This window comes from Chamaea fasciata, unplaced genomic scaffold (genome assembly GCF_029207755.1).
Source record: "Chamaea fasciata isolate MVZ Bird 193981 ecotype frontalis unplaced genomic scaffold, bChaFas1.0.hap1 SCAF_4, whole genome shotgun sequence".
Classification (NCBI taxonomy): domain Eukaryota; kingdom Metazoa; phylum Chordata; class Aves; order Passeriformes; family Sylviidae; genus Chamaea; species Chamaea fasciata.
The window spans coordinates 12,293,078-12,302,308 of record NW_027094089.1 but is presented as its reverse complement, the minus strand read 5'-3'; the positions used below and the strand labels follow the sequence as shown (position 1 = coordinate 12,302,308).

Sequence of the window (9,231 nt, the reverse complement as noted above, 5' to 3'; positions counted from 1 at the left end):
TGTCTCTATGTTGTTTGTAGGAAAGTGAACACTTGTCGGGGGAAGAGAAGGGTTTTGAAAGTTTCATTTTCTTTTTTTTTTCCTTCTCTTTCTTTTCCCTACTGTGTGTTAAATAAACTATCTGTTTACTTTGATGTTGAGCCTGTTTCGCCTTTTTCTCCCAAAATCCTATCTCCTAGATGGCAAACAAAATTCAGCGAATGTGAAACCACCACAATTCCAAATGGAGGCAACACAGAAATGAATAACAGTGATTTTCGTTCTGGGCATTATAATTTTTAACCTTTAGACAATCTTGTTCACGCTCATCAAGTAGCAGTACATACTAGCTGATGAACTGATTTTGAAAAAAATCATTAAATGGAAAGAAAACACCTACCTGCAATGGAACAGCCTACTGAAGAAGTGAATACTCCGATTTTGTCCTTCGGCTTATTTAGTACCTAGCCAAATGCCAAGCTTCACTGGATACTCCCTAGGTCTTGTATTGAAAAGGACAGTGAATACCAGTCCTTGTTCATATCATCGAGTTTGATAGATTTTGCAATGTTTCCCCTCTCATCTCTTCCTTCTGTGCCTCCCATGCAAACAAAAGCTTCACTCCCACAAGCATGGACACGCAGGTGGCCTGATCCTGTTCCTCCTCTAGCTGATCAACAGCAACACATATGCAGGCCCTCACTCATATATGTCAAAGGTACGTTCCCATTTGCAGTCCTTTTCATGTCACATACAATAATTTTTCACATTCTTTTCAATGAATTTAACCCTTGGTCAGATCCTACTCAGCAGTCTGCAGTCCTGAGGCCTTTAATAATTTCTTGTTGCCCTTGTTGACATCAAAGGGTGAGAACAGCCCACTGTGTTCATGTGACAGGACCACTTTGAACTTACTGACAAAGTAAGTAATACTGAGCTGGCATTTGTTACGGCAAAACATCAGTGGCTAAAAAAGTGTTTAAAAGCTGTAGTAGCTGTAGTTTTGGAGTGCATTAAAAGCACGCTTCACTGATTTTTAACTTGTAAATAAGAACCTTTTATCGGTACAGTATGTCACACTGAAAATATAGCTAAACAGTTTAATCTGTTTACATACTACTGAAGCAAATGTGAGTTGCTAAGGCATTTAAAGCACGTGCTTGCTAAATGAGTCTTCTGATTAAACATCTTCTGCCTGCATTTGTCTTCTGTAAGACATACATTTCCTGTCACAGAGATAATTTTAATATATTAAGGGCTGGTCAGAATTTTTCCCTGACATACATAACTAAAACAGAAAAATAAACCTCATTATAGAAGTATAACATTCTTAATCCAGTCACTCCAAGACCTTTGTTCCCCAGGATTATTTAAGAAAAAATGGAGCTATGTTGCATCATATGTTGCCTGAAGAGATGAGTAATGGAAAGTTTTCTGCACGTCCTTATTTACTTACCATAACTAAGTAATAAGCCAAGTCATAAAGCAGTATCCAAGCTGAAAAACTGGCATCCAATGATAAATAGCAGTTATCAAAACAGGTAGGCTTTGGAGTACAGAATGTATTTTGTTCTGCCAGCATATCAACCAGTTTGCTTCCCACTGAAAATTTTTGTGGGTATGATCTACAAAAGCTGAAATGCTTCTCTTTTTTTTATTACCTGGAAATAAGAGCTTTGATTACAATTAGGAAAATATCTGCTTAACTCTGCCAAGGAACTGCTGAAAAGTTGAGACTGATTCAGTCACTGAAAAAATGTGATTACTGCAGTATAGACTAAAAGCAGAAGTTCATATAGCACTTCTTTTCTTTTGCTGTTTTGATGCCAATTTAAACCTCCTGAGAAACAAGCTCTATAGCTCCACACAGTGTTGATTTACGAATGTCAAACCTCGGAACAGGCTACAGAATACCTACAGATTTTTCTAAATGTGGATAAAGTCAACTAACTTTCTGTCATTTTTCAAGTGCATTCTTATTTAATGATTTTATTTTTCATTTAGGTTATTTAATATTTGTCAGGTCTGTCTAGGAATATAACTGACAGCATTCACTTTTTTTTTGTGTGTATATTTTCAGCTAGTCCTGATGTTACATCTTTTGCCACTTCAGATATCCAGTTTCTGCTGAAGTTGTACAAGCTTCTGCTTGACAAAAACTTTAAATCTGTCTCTAAGTAATTTACACACTTAATTGTGGTGATGCACATATTCTTAATATTTTAGCAACAAGGACTTTGATGATATCCTAGCGACCACAAAGATGTCCCTGCACAGACTCAGACTATGAGACAGAACTCCTGGCTTGTAACTGTCTTCATTGTTCTGAGCCTCATAATTGGAAAACATATGTTGTTTAATGTGCAGGGCACAGTCAGGAATGAGAGCAATTTACTAATAAATACAGTAATGAAAAGGCACTATTTTATGTGATGATATTTTTGCACTGAAAGGGTTATCAATGATGATTTGGAATTAACAATCAATTTTCATGTATTTTACCAAGAGAGAAAATATTTCCAAGTTCTGTCCTGAAACTGGAAGGTACTTTAAGTCACAATACACAGATAAACAGATAAAAAAAGAAGAATTTGAAGATAATTTCTTTTACATTGAACTTCTGTAGGAAACAGCTCAAAATATGATGCCTTCTCCAACACTGACAATTTCCACTGTACTTGCAGTCATATATTAGGGATGTTTGGACAGTTCTATTTCACTATCAACTTAGCTCAAAGTGACACAAGGCCCTTAAAAAAAGTTGATTTTTTTTTTCGGTGTAATCATTGTTCACAAAGAACTAAAAGCTGAATTGATCACCTTTTTCTTTCAAACATAGCCAGGTCAGTACAGACAGAAATAAGGTTCCAGGGTAAAGAGAAAGGGGAGTTGGAATTCCTGTTGCTCACAGGACTCTGTATGGTTGTAACACAAAAACTGATAAGAAACCAGACTATTGAAACAAGCACGTAATTTGTGTGCCACTTCATTAATCACTTTTAGCACTCTGCGTATGTTTCCAAGCAGCTTGGGAATGAAATTCCAAAGTTTGGATGATGCTCTGCTAGAAAAATATTTTAAAAGAACTAGCTCAACCACTATAAACACACAATCAAGACAGAGTGGAGCTGCTAGAGCTCTCTCTACTCACCACGAAAAAAGCCTGCAGGGGGCACTGCTAAACAGTCTGCATTTTAACATACTTTTAGAGGTTATTTCACACACATCTCAGTCCAAATAAGTGCCTGCAATGAAGAGACACAGAAAACAAGGTTAAGACCCACTAAGATTATAGAAGGAAATCCCAGTGTTTTCTTTCTTCTTTTTACTTGTTCCTTATTTCCGCTCAAGAAGAAACCTGTGGATGTGGTTTACATCATGTCACCTGAAAGTCAGGGCCCTGCCTCTTGGATAAAGACTGTGTTCCATGCTGCAGAGGATGTTCAACAGACTGCCAGATCAGACTCCTGTCTCCAGCATATATTATCCTTTACTATTCACCTGCAGACTGAAAACATTTAAATTCACCAGCAGAGCTGAGGTATGATCTATTACAGGTAACACTGTATTACACATGTGTTATGACTAATGTGTATGGCTATATATGTATAGCTATATAATTCAAGTGCACTTCCTTTGAATTTCAGATTATACAATAAAGCTGATGCTCACAAGATTTCAGAAACACCTAGTATAACCAGTAATTTAAATGTATAATATATGACAAGTCTAGGCTGTCCCATCTACCAATGCTTCCATATGCAAGAGCTCCTATCTCTCCAACTCTTTTGTCTGCTACTCTCATATCCATCTAATACACTCTAACCCGACTGGGTAGCCCGTACTTCATGTAGGTGGGGTTACCTGGTAAAACCATGCAGTTATCACCCCCAAAAAGTTTCATTAATTTCTTTCCACGCAGCAGCTTGCATGGCTCTTTGGTCAGTTTGTTTACAGTGAATATAAAATGTCTTTCCAGCACTGGTTCATACTGAAAATAATGTTAGTAAATGCACACCTGAGTCCATTAGCTCCTTCTACAATCCCTTTTTCCTCTTGGAAAGTCATATGTAGTTTATATACAGACCCTTTATTGAGCAGCAGTGACCCAATGCAATTAAATGATTTGCAGTTCATTATGTTAGTGCTTTGCACAGGAGGCAGCACTGTGTGTTTCAGAATCTAAAAGAATTTAATTATTCTCTAAAGCTGAGATTTCAAAAATGATTTGTGATTCTGGATGTTTTGTCTTCCTAGTATCAAATATCAAAGGAACACAGCTCTCTAGACATATTCAGAAACCACAATTGCTTTTGGCAAAGTAACTGTGTGCACAAAGCAAGTACTTCAGTGGTAAGCTATTCATGAAAGTAAGAGCATATTCACCAGTCACTGAAACCCAGATAATGAAGTCTGAAAGACCAGACTGTATTTCTAAGGATATTTTCACTGATGTAGAAGTTGTTGTTTCTTGTATTTTTTTTTTTTAATAGCCTTCACTGAATTTAAAGCAGTTATAAAAACCAAATTGAAATCCTCAGGGCTATACAATCTGAAGAACCCAGATTTTCTACAAATGTTGTGCTAGCTATGTTAAATCTGACAAGACCATGATTTTGGCATTCCAAAACTTTGAAATACTTGTCTCGCTTTTTATCCGGCTTCATATATTGGTATGGCTGTTAATGAATAGAATGACCTCTGTCATGATTTCCCTTTATATTTTCTCAGGGATAAACAAACAAAAGAAAGTATTTTGGGCCCAAATTTATTTGATTTCTAACCTAACTAAATCATAACCACAACTTTATCCACTCTAAAATTCACTAGTAAACTTGCAAATTTTAGCTTTGGGTTCTTGAATGCTTGGTGAAAGCCACTTTTCAATAACATATACATTTAAGAAATTTAAAATCAATTTTTTTTCAGTAGTTTGGTTTATCACTGGGAAAAAATCCCAAAACAAAACATTATTACAACACACTGTTGAAGAACTCAGGAAACTGGGTCCTAATACTACTGGTTTATACTGGTGACAAAAACTGAAATGGTACCATGTGATGCAGGCGAAATACACTATAAAGTGGATGGTGCTACATTACAAATTATCAGAGAATGATCTGAAACCAATCATTAGTAATTGCATTAATATAAAATATCAAATGGCAAATAATATTGCCAAATAAATTTGTGACTATTTGAGGGACTGATTGTTAGAAAAATCATGTAGAATTTATCTAATTAATTCTATTACTTACACTTTCTTAGCTCAAAGTTAGCTTTTTCCTGTATTTAAATGTGGCTGGATATGGTAAACAACTTTGAAAAATTGTCAGAAAGTAGATCTAAACATTAGGATTAGGAATTGTACTGTACTCTGCTCCAGAATTATTGGCTTTGTCCCAGTACTTCAGGCCATCTACTGTACCTAAGAACAAATTACTGCATTGAGTAGTAACAAAATAATAAACTGTTCTTCCCCTTTTTCCTAACAGTCTCTTCAAAGAAATACTCCTTCCAGCTCTCTTGACTGAATTCAGAAATTGTCTGAAATAATCAGAGTGATTTTCCTCCTCACTAAGTGTAACTGACTAGCCCTAGCACCTAATCCACTGTTTGTTTGGTTTTCTGCCTTTTACTTTTAAAATAAGTAAGATTTTCTTCTGGTGTTACAAGAAATCACTTCCCTTTTACTGGGCTGGTTTTTGAGTATTTGGGGTTTTTTAATTTCTGATATTATTATTTCAACACTCCTTTAGATTTCATCTTCAAGGATGGTAACAACCATTATAATTCACCCTCTGAGAACACCTCTGTGGATGGTCTGTGGGAAAATGATTTGAATATTTGTCCTACCTTGTCCTGGTTATCTGGAACTGTTCTCACTGTCAGTGTCCATTTCGTGGATCAGTGGATGACTAACAACATGGGCAGTTTAAATAACAGGCTAATCTATGGCATTCTTCACACTCCATCAGCAGAAAGCTACAAGGTAAAAGACTAATTTGTTAGACAACCAGTTTTACAAAGTGAAGATGACTTAATGAAGACATTTTTATGCACATAGCACAGATGCTCATTCACTATCACACACTTTCTGTGTTTTATGTAACACAAAGCCTGCACATGTAAGCAGCATGGCAAAAACTTTGACACTGACTCCGATCATGCCTCACTAACAGTCTTTCTGTGAGTTTTCTTCTTATACTTTGAGTTACATTGCTAATAGTGACAATAGTAGGGGGAGGAGTAATTGATCTTTTTAAATTTAATATGTGGGAACTGACACTGTCACTGGTCATGCAAGAGCTGCAGACACACAAGGTGAAGAACTAGCTGCACAATCTAAAGGACAGCTCAGGGCAACAGCTGCACATCAACGCCAGGAATCTTAACAGACACAACTACACACAACAGCTACCCTTGTCCAACATTTTCATTCCAGACACCAGCAGTGTCTCCTCCTTCCTTTCACTAGCCTGCTAATATCCAAACTTTTGTATCCAGGCTTATGACATTTCAATGTCCCTGGATGTTCCCACAGCTCTGCTTTAGCTGTTCCTTTCCAGGACACAACCATGTCAGGAGTGTGGTTTCCAGAACAACGTGACTGTCACTGAATAGGCAGCTGCAATCAAGATGTATTTTCAGCTTGGTGAAGTTGATGACAACTGACAAGTGGACCTCTGTGTATAAAGAGCTTTCACGATTCTGTTGAGCTTTGTTACCATAGTGTTGCCACCGTCTCCTGTAATTGTGCCTTGGTAGCCACTGCCAGAGCTGATCAAGAAACTCTCTGAGCTTGGTCCACTGCATGCATTTAATTTCTACACAACTTTTGCATCCTAGAGTATTATGAGTTACATTCTCATACCACAACACTCAGATATGCTTTTCTAGTCAAGTACAAACAGCTCATTATTATAAAAATCTATCACTACTGATTTACCATTTTAGGCATCTAGATTTGTTCTTGATTTAGAACAAAAATGTACCAAAACCATTACACGCTTTGGATCATGTTTGTATTACTGGTGTGAGGATTTCAGTAGTCACACTTTTAACAACATACTGCCATCATCATTATTTCTTATTTCAAACATGTGCCTCATGTCTCTCCACTGAGAAAAGAACAACAGCAGCAATCCAAAAACTGCAAAGGCTTCAGTCTCTACTTTTTGCACAATGTATAGTTACTGCAAAATCCTACCATGTAGCTGCTATTAAAAGCAGTAGCTGTTTCCTTCATCAATACTGGTCTCAACACACAACCTCGTATTGATCCACACGCATGAACAGCATGATCTGGAAGTATGTTTGCTTCTTACACAAACAGGGTGCTGCAGCACAAATTAAGGAAGCTACAAACAAGTATGAAAAACATGCAGGTCTCTTACTAACTGTTTCATGGAATTTCTTTGGCAAATTTCTCCTTACTTTCAAGTAAAATGAACTTGGCTAAATGCAATTAATCCAGAAGGATGATTCTGTAGTTGTAACTGTAGCATGTACTATTTATTTCATAATCTGAGGAATAGAAGAAGAGTCAGTGAAATGAGATGACACCACACTCCTAGCATAATTTCCATTTCCTAATTTAGAAGGCTAGCAGTCAAAAACACAGATCAGAAAGGATTCAGAGAAAAGGCTAAAGCAAGGAGGGTATTTGTAGCATAAAGCACTGGTTGGCATACATTTGAGAGTGGTGAATTTGATTTTAAGGCATTTCCAACTAGCCCAGTTAAAAGCCTGAGATATGAAACATCTGGGTATTTTGATCCCTATTTACTATTTTTTTCCAAGTTAAATTGTGGTTTTGTTAGGATTCTAATATATGTGTCCTTTTAACTCACTTTTCTTTTTGTGCTTGTATTCAGATGAAAATATTTCAACTTGAAAACGGTGTTCATATGGTAACAAAAATTCATATGGTAACATGACCAGAAAGCTGCTGGGAGAGAGAAGGCCTCTGGTGTGTGGATAGCCTCTGTTCTTTGAAGATCAGTGAGTAATTTGTATGCAGTGAGACCTGTTACCAGACAGCTCAGTCCAGACGAACTCCTCTAACAGGCAGTGCCCAGAGGGGACTAGCTCATAAAACTCTTCTGATTATTTCTACCAATAGCTATTTCTTTCCATCAGAAGCACTGCCCTTGCAACGGCACGGAGGTCTCACCTTTAGTTCTCTTCTATTTCCTTTTATTTTCCAGTTACACAAAAAGACTAACAAGCCTCATTTACTACCTCTAAAACTACAGCTTCAGTTTCTGCTTTTCATCCTTCACATCACACTCTCCTGCTCTCTCCAGACTGTGTGAATAAAACCATTTGGGCAATGATGGAAACAAGATGAACAAACAGGTCTTGGGTTAAAAAAAAACTCAGTGTGGATCCTCGATCATCAGCTGGCAGAAACTGTGGTTTGTGGTAGCACCTGCCAGAAGACTGATGCCAAACCCAAGATGCAGCACACTCAGGGCATAGTGTGAGCAACCATGCCCTCACCTTGTCCCCGAAACGCTCAGTGGCAATGTTCACAGCGGAGACTCACAAGGCTTTCTCACATGGATTTCATCACAGAACGATAGAATGGCCTGGGTCAGAAGGAAATTGAAAGGTTTAGTTCCAAACTCCCTGCCATGGGCAAGGACACCTTCCACTAAGCCAGGCTCCTCAGAGACCCAGTCAACCTCGCCTTGAACACCTCCAGGGATGGGGCATCCACAGCTTCTGGGGGCGGCCCGTGCCCTGGCCTCGTCCGCCTCACAGCAAAGAACTTCCTCCTCAGATCTACTCTAAACCCACTCTCTTTAAGTTTGAATCTATTCTTCTTTGTCCTGCCACCCCCGGCTCTGGTCCTCTGTCCTCCGCTCCGCTTCTTTCCCTTCCGTTCCCTCATCCCACACCCCCCCAGCCCCGGCGCCGCGCGCCCCTTTTCCGGCCGGACCAGTGACGCGCTGCGATATGACGTCACTTCCGTTCGCGCGGCCCCGGCCCCGGCCTCGCCCTCCCCGCGCCGCCACCGCCCCTCGGGGCCTCCGGACACCGGTGCGAGGGGCGGGGAAGGAGGGGGACGGGGAGGAGGAGGAGGAGAGGGAGAAGGAGGAGCAGAAAGAAGAGGAAGAGGAAAAGCAAGAGGAAGAGAAGACGGAGGGGGAGGATCCGAAGAAGGAGGAGGAGCGGAAGAAGGAGGAGGAAGAGGAGCGGAAGCGGAAGGGGGAGGAGATGGCGGCGGAGGCCTCGGCGACGGCG

General features: G+C 39.2%; 1 long non-coding RNA gene across 1 annotated transcript; it reads right to left on the bottom strand.

Moving 5' to 3' along the window:
* Positions 1 to 3,148: 3,148 nt before the first annotated feature.
* On the bottom strand, positions 3,149 to 8,562 carry LOC136288780 (uncharacterized). The gene is made up of 3 exons (XR_010720577.1): positions 8,485 to 8,562; positions 5,836 to 5,964; positions 3,149 to 3,224 (listed from the first exon to the last, which is right to left on the bottom strand). It is a non-coding gene; the product is annotated as an uncharacterized lncRNA (long non-coding RNA).
* Between the last annotated feature and the right edge of the window lie 669 nt (positions 8,563 to 9,231).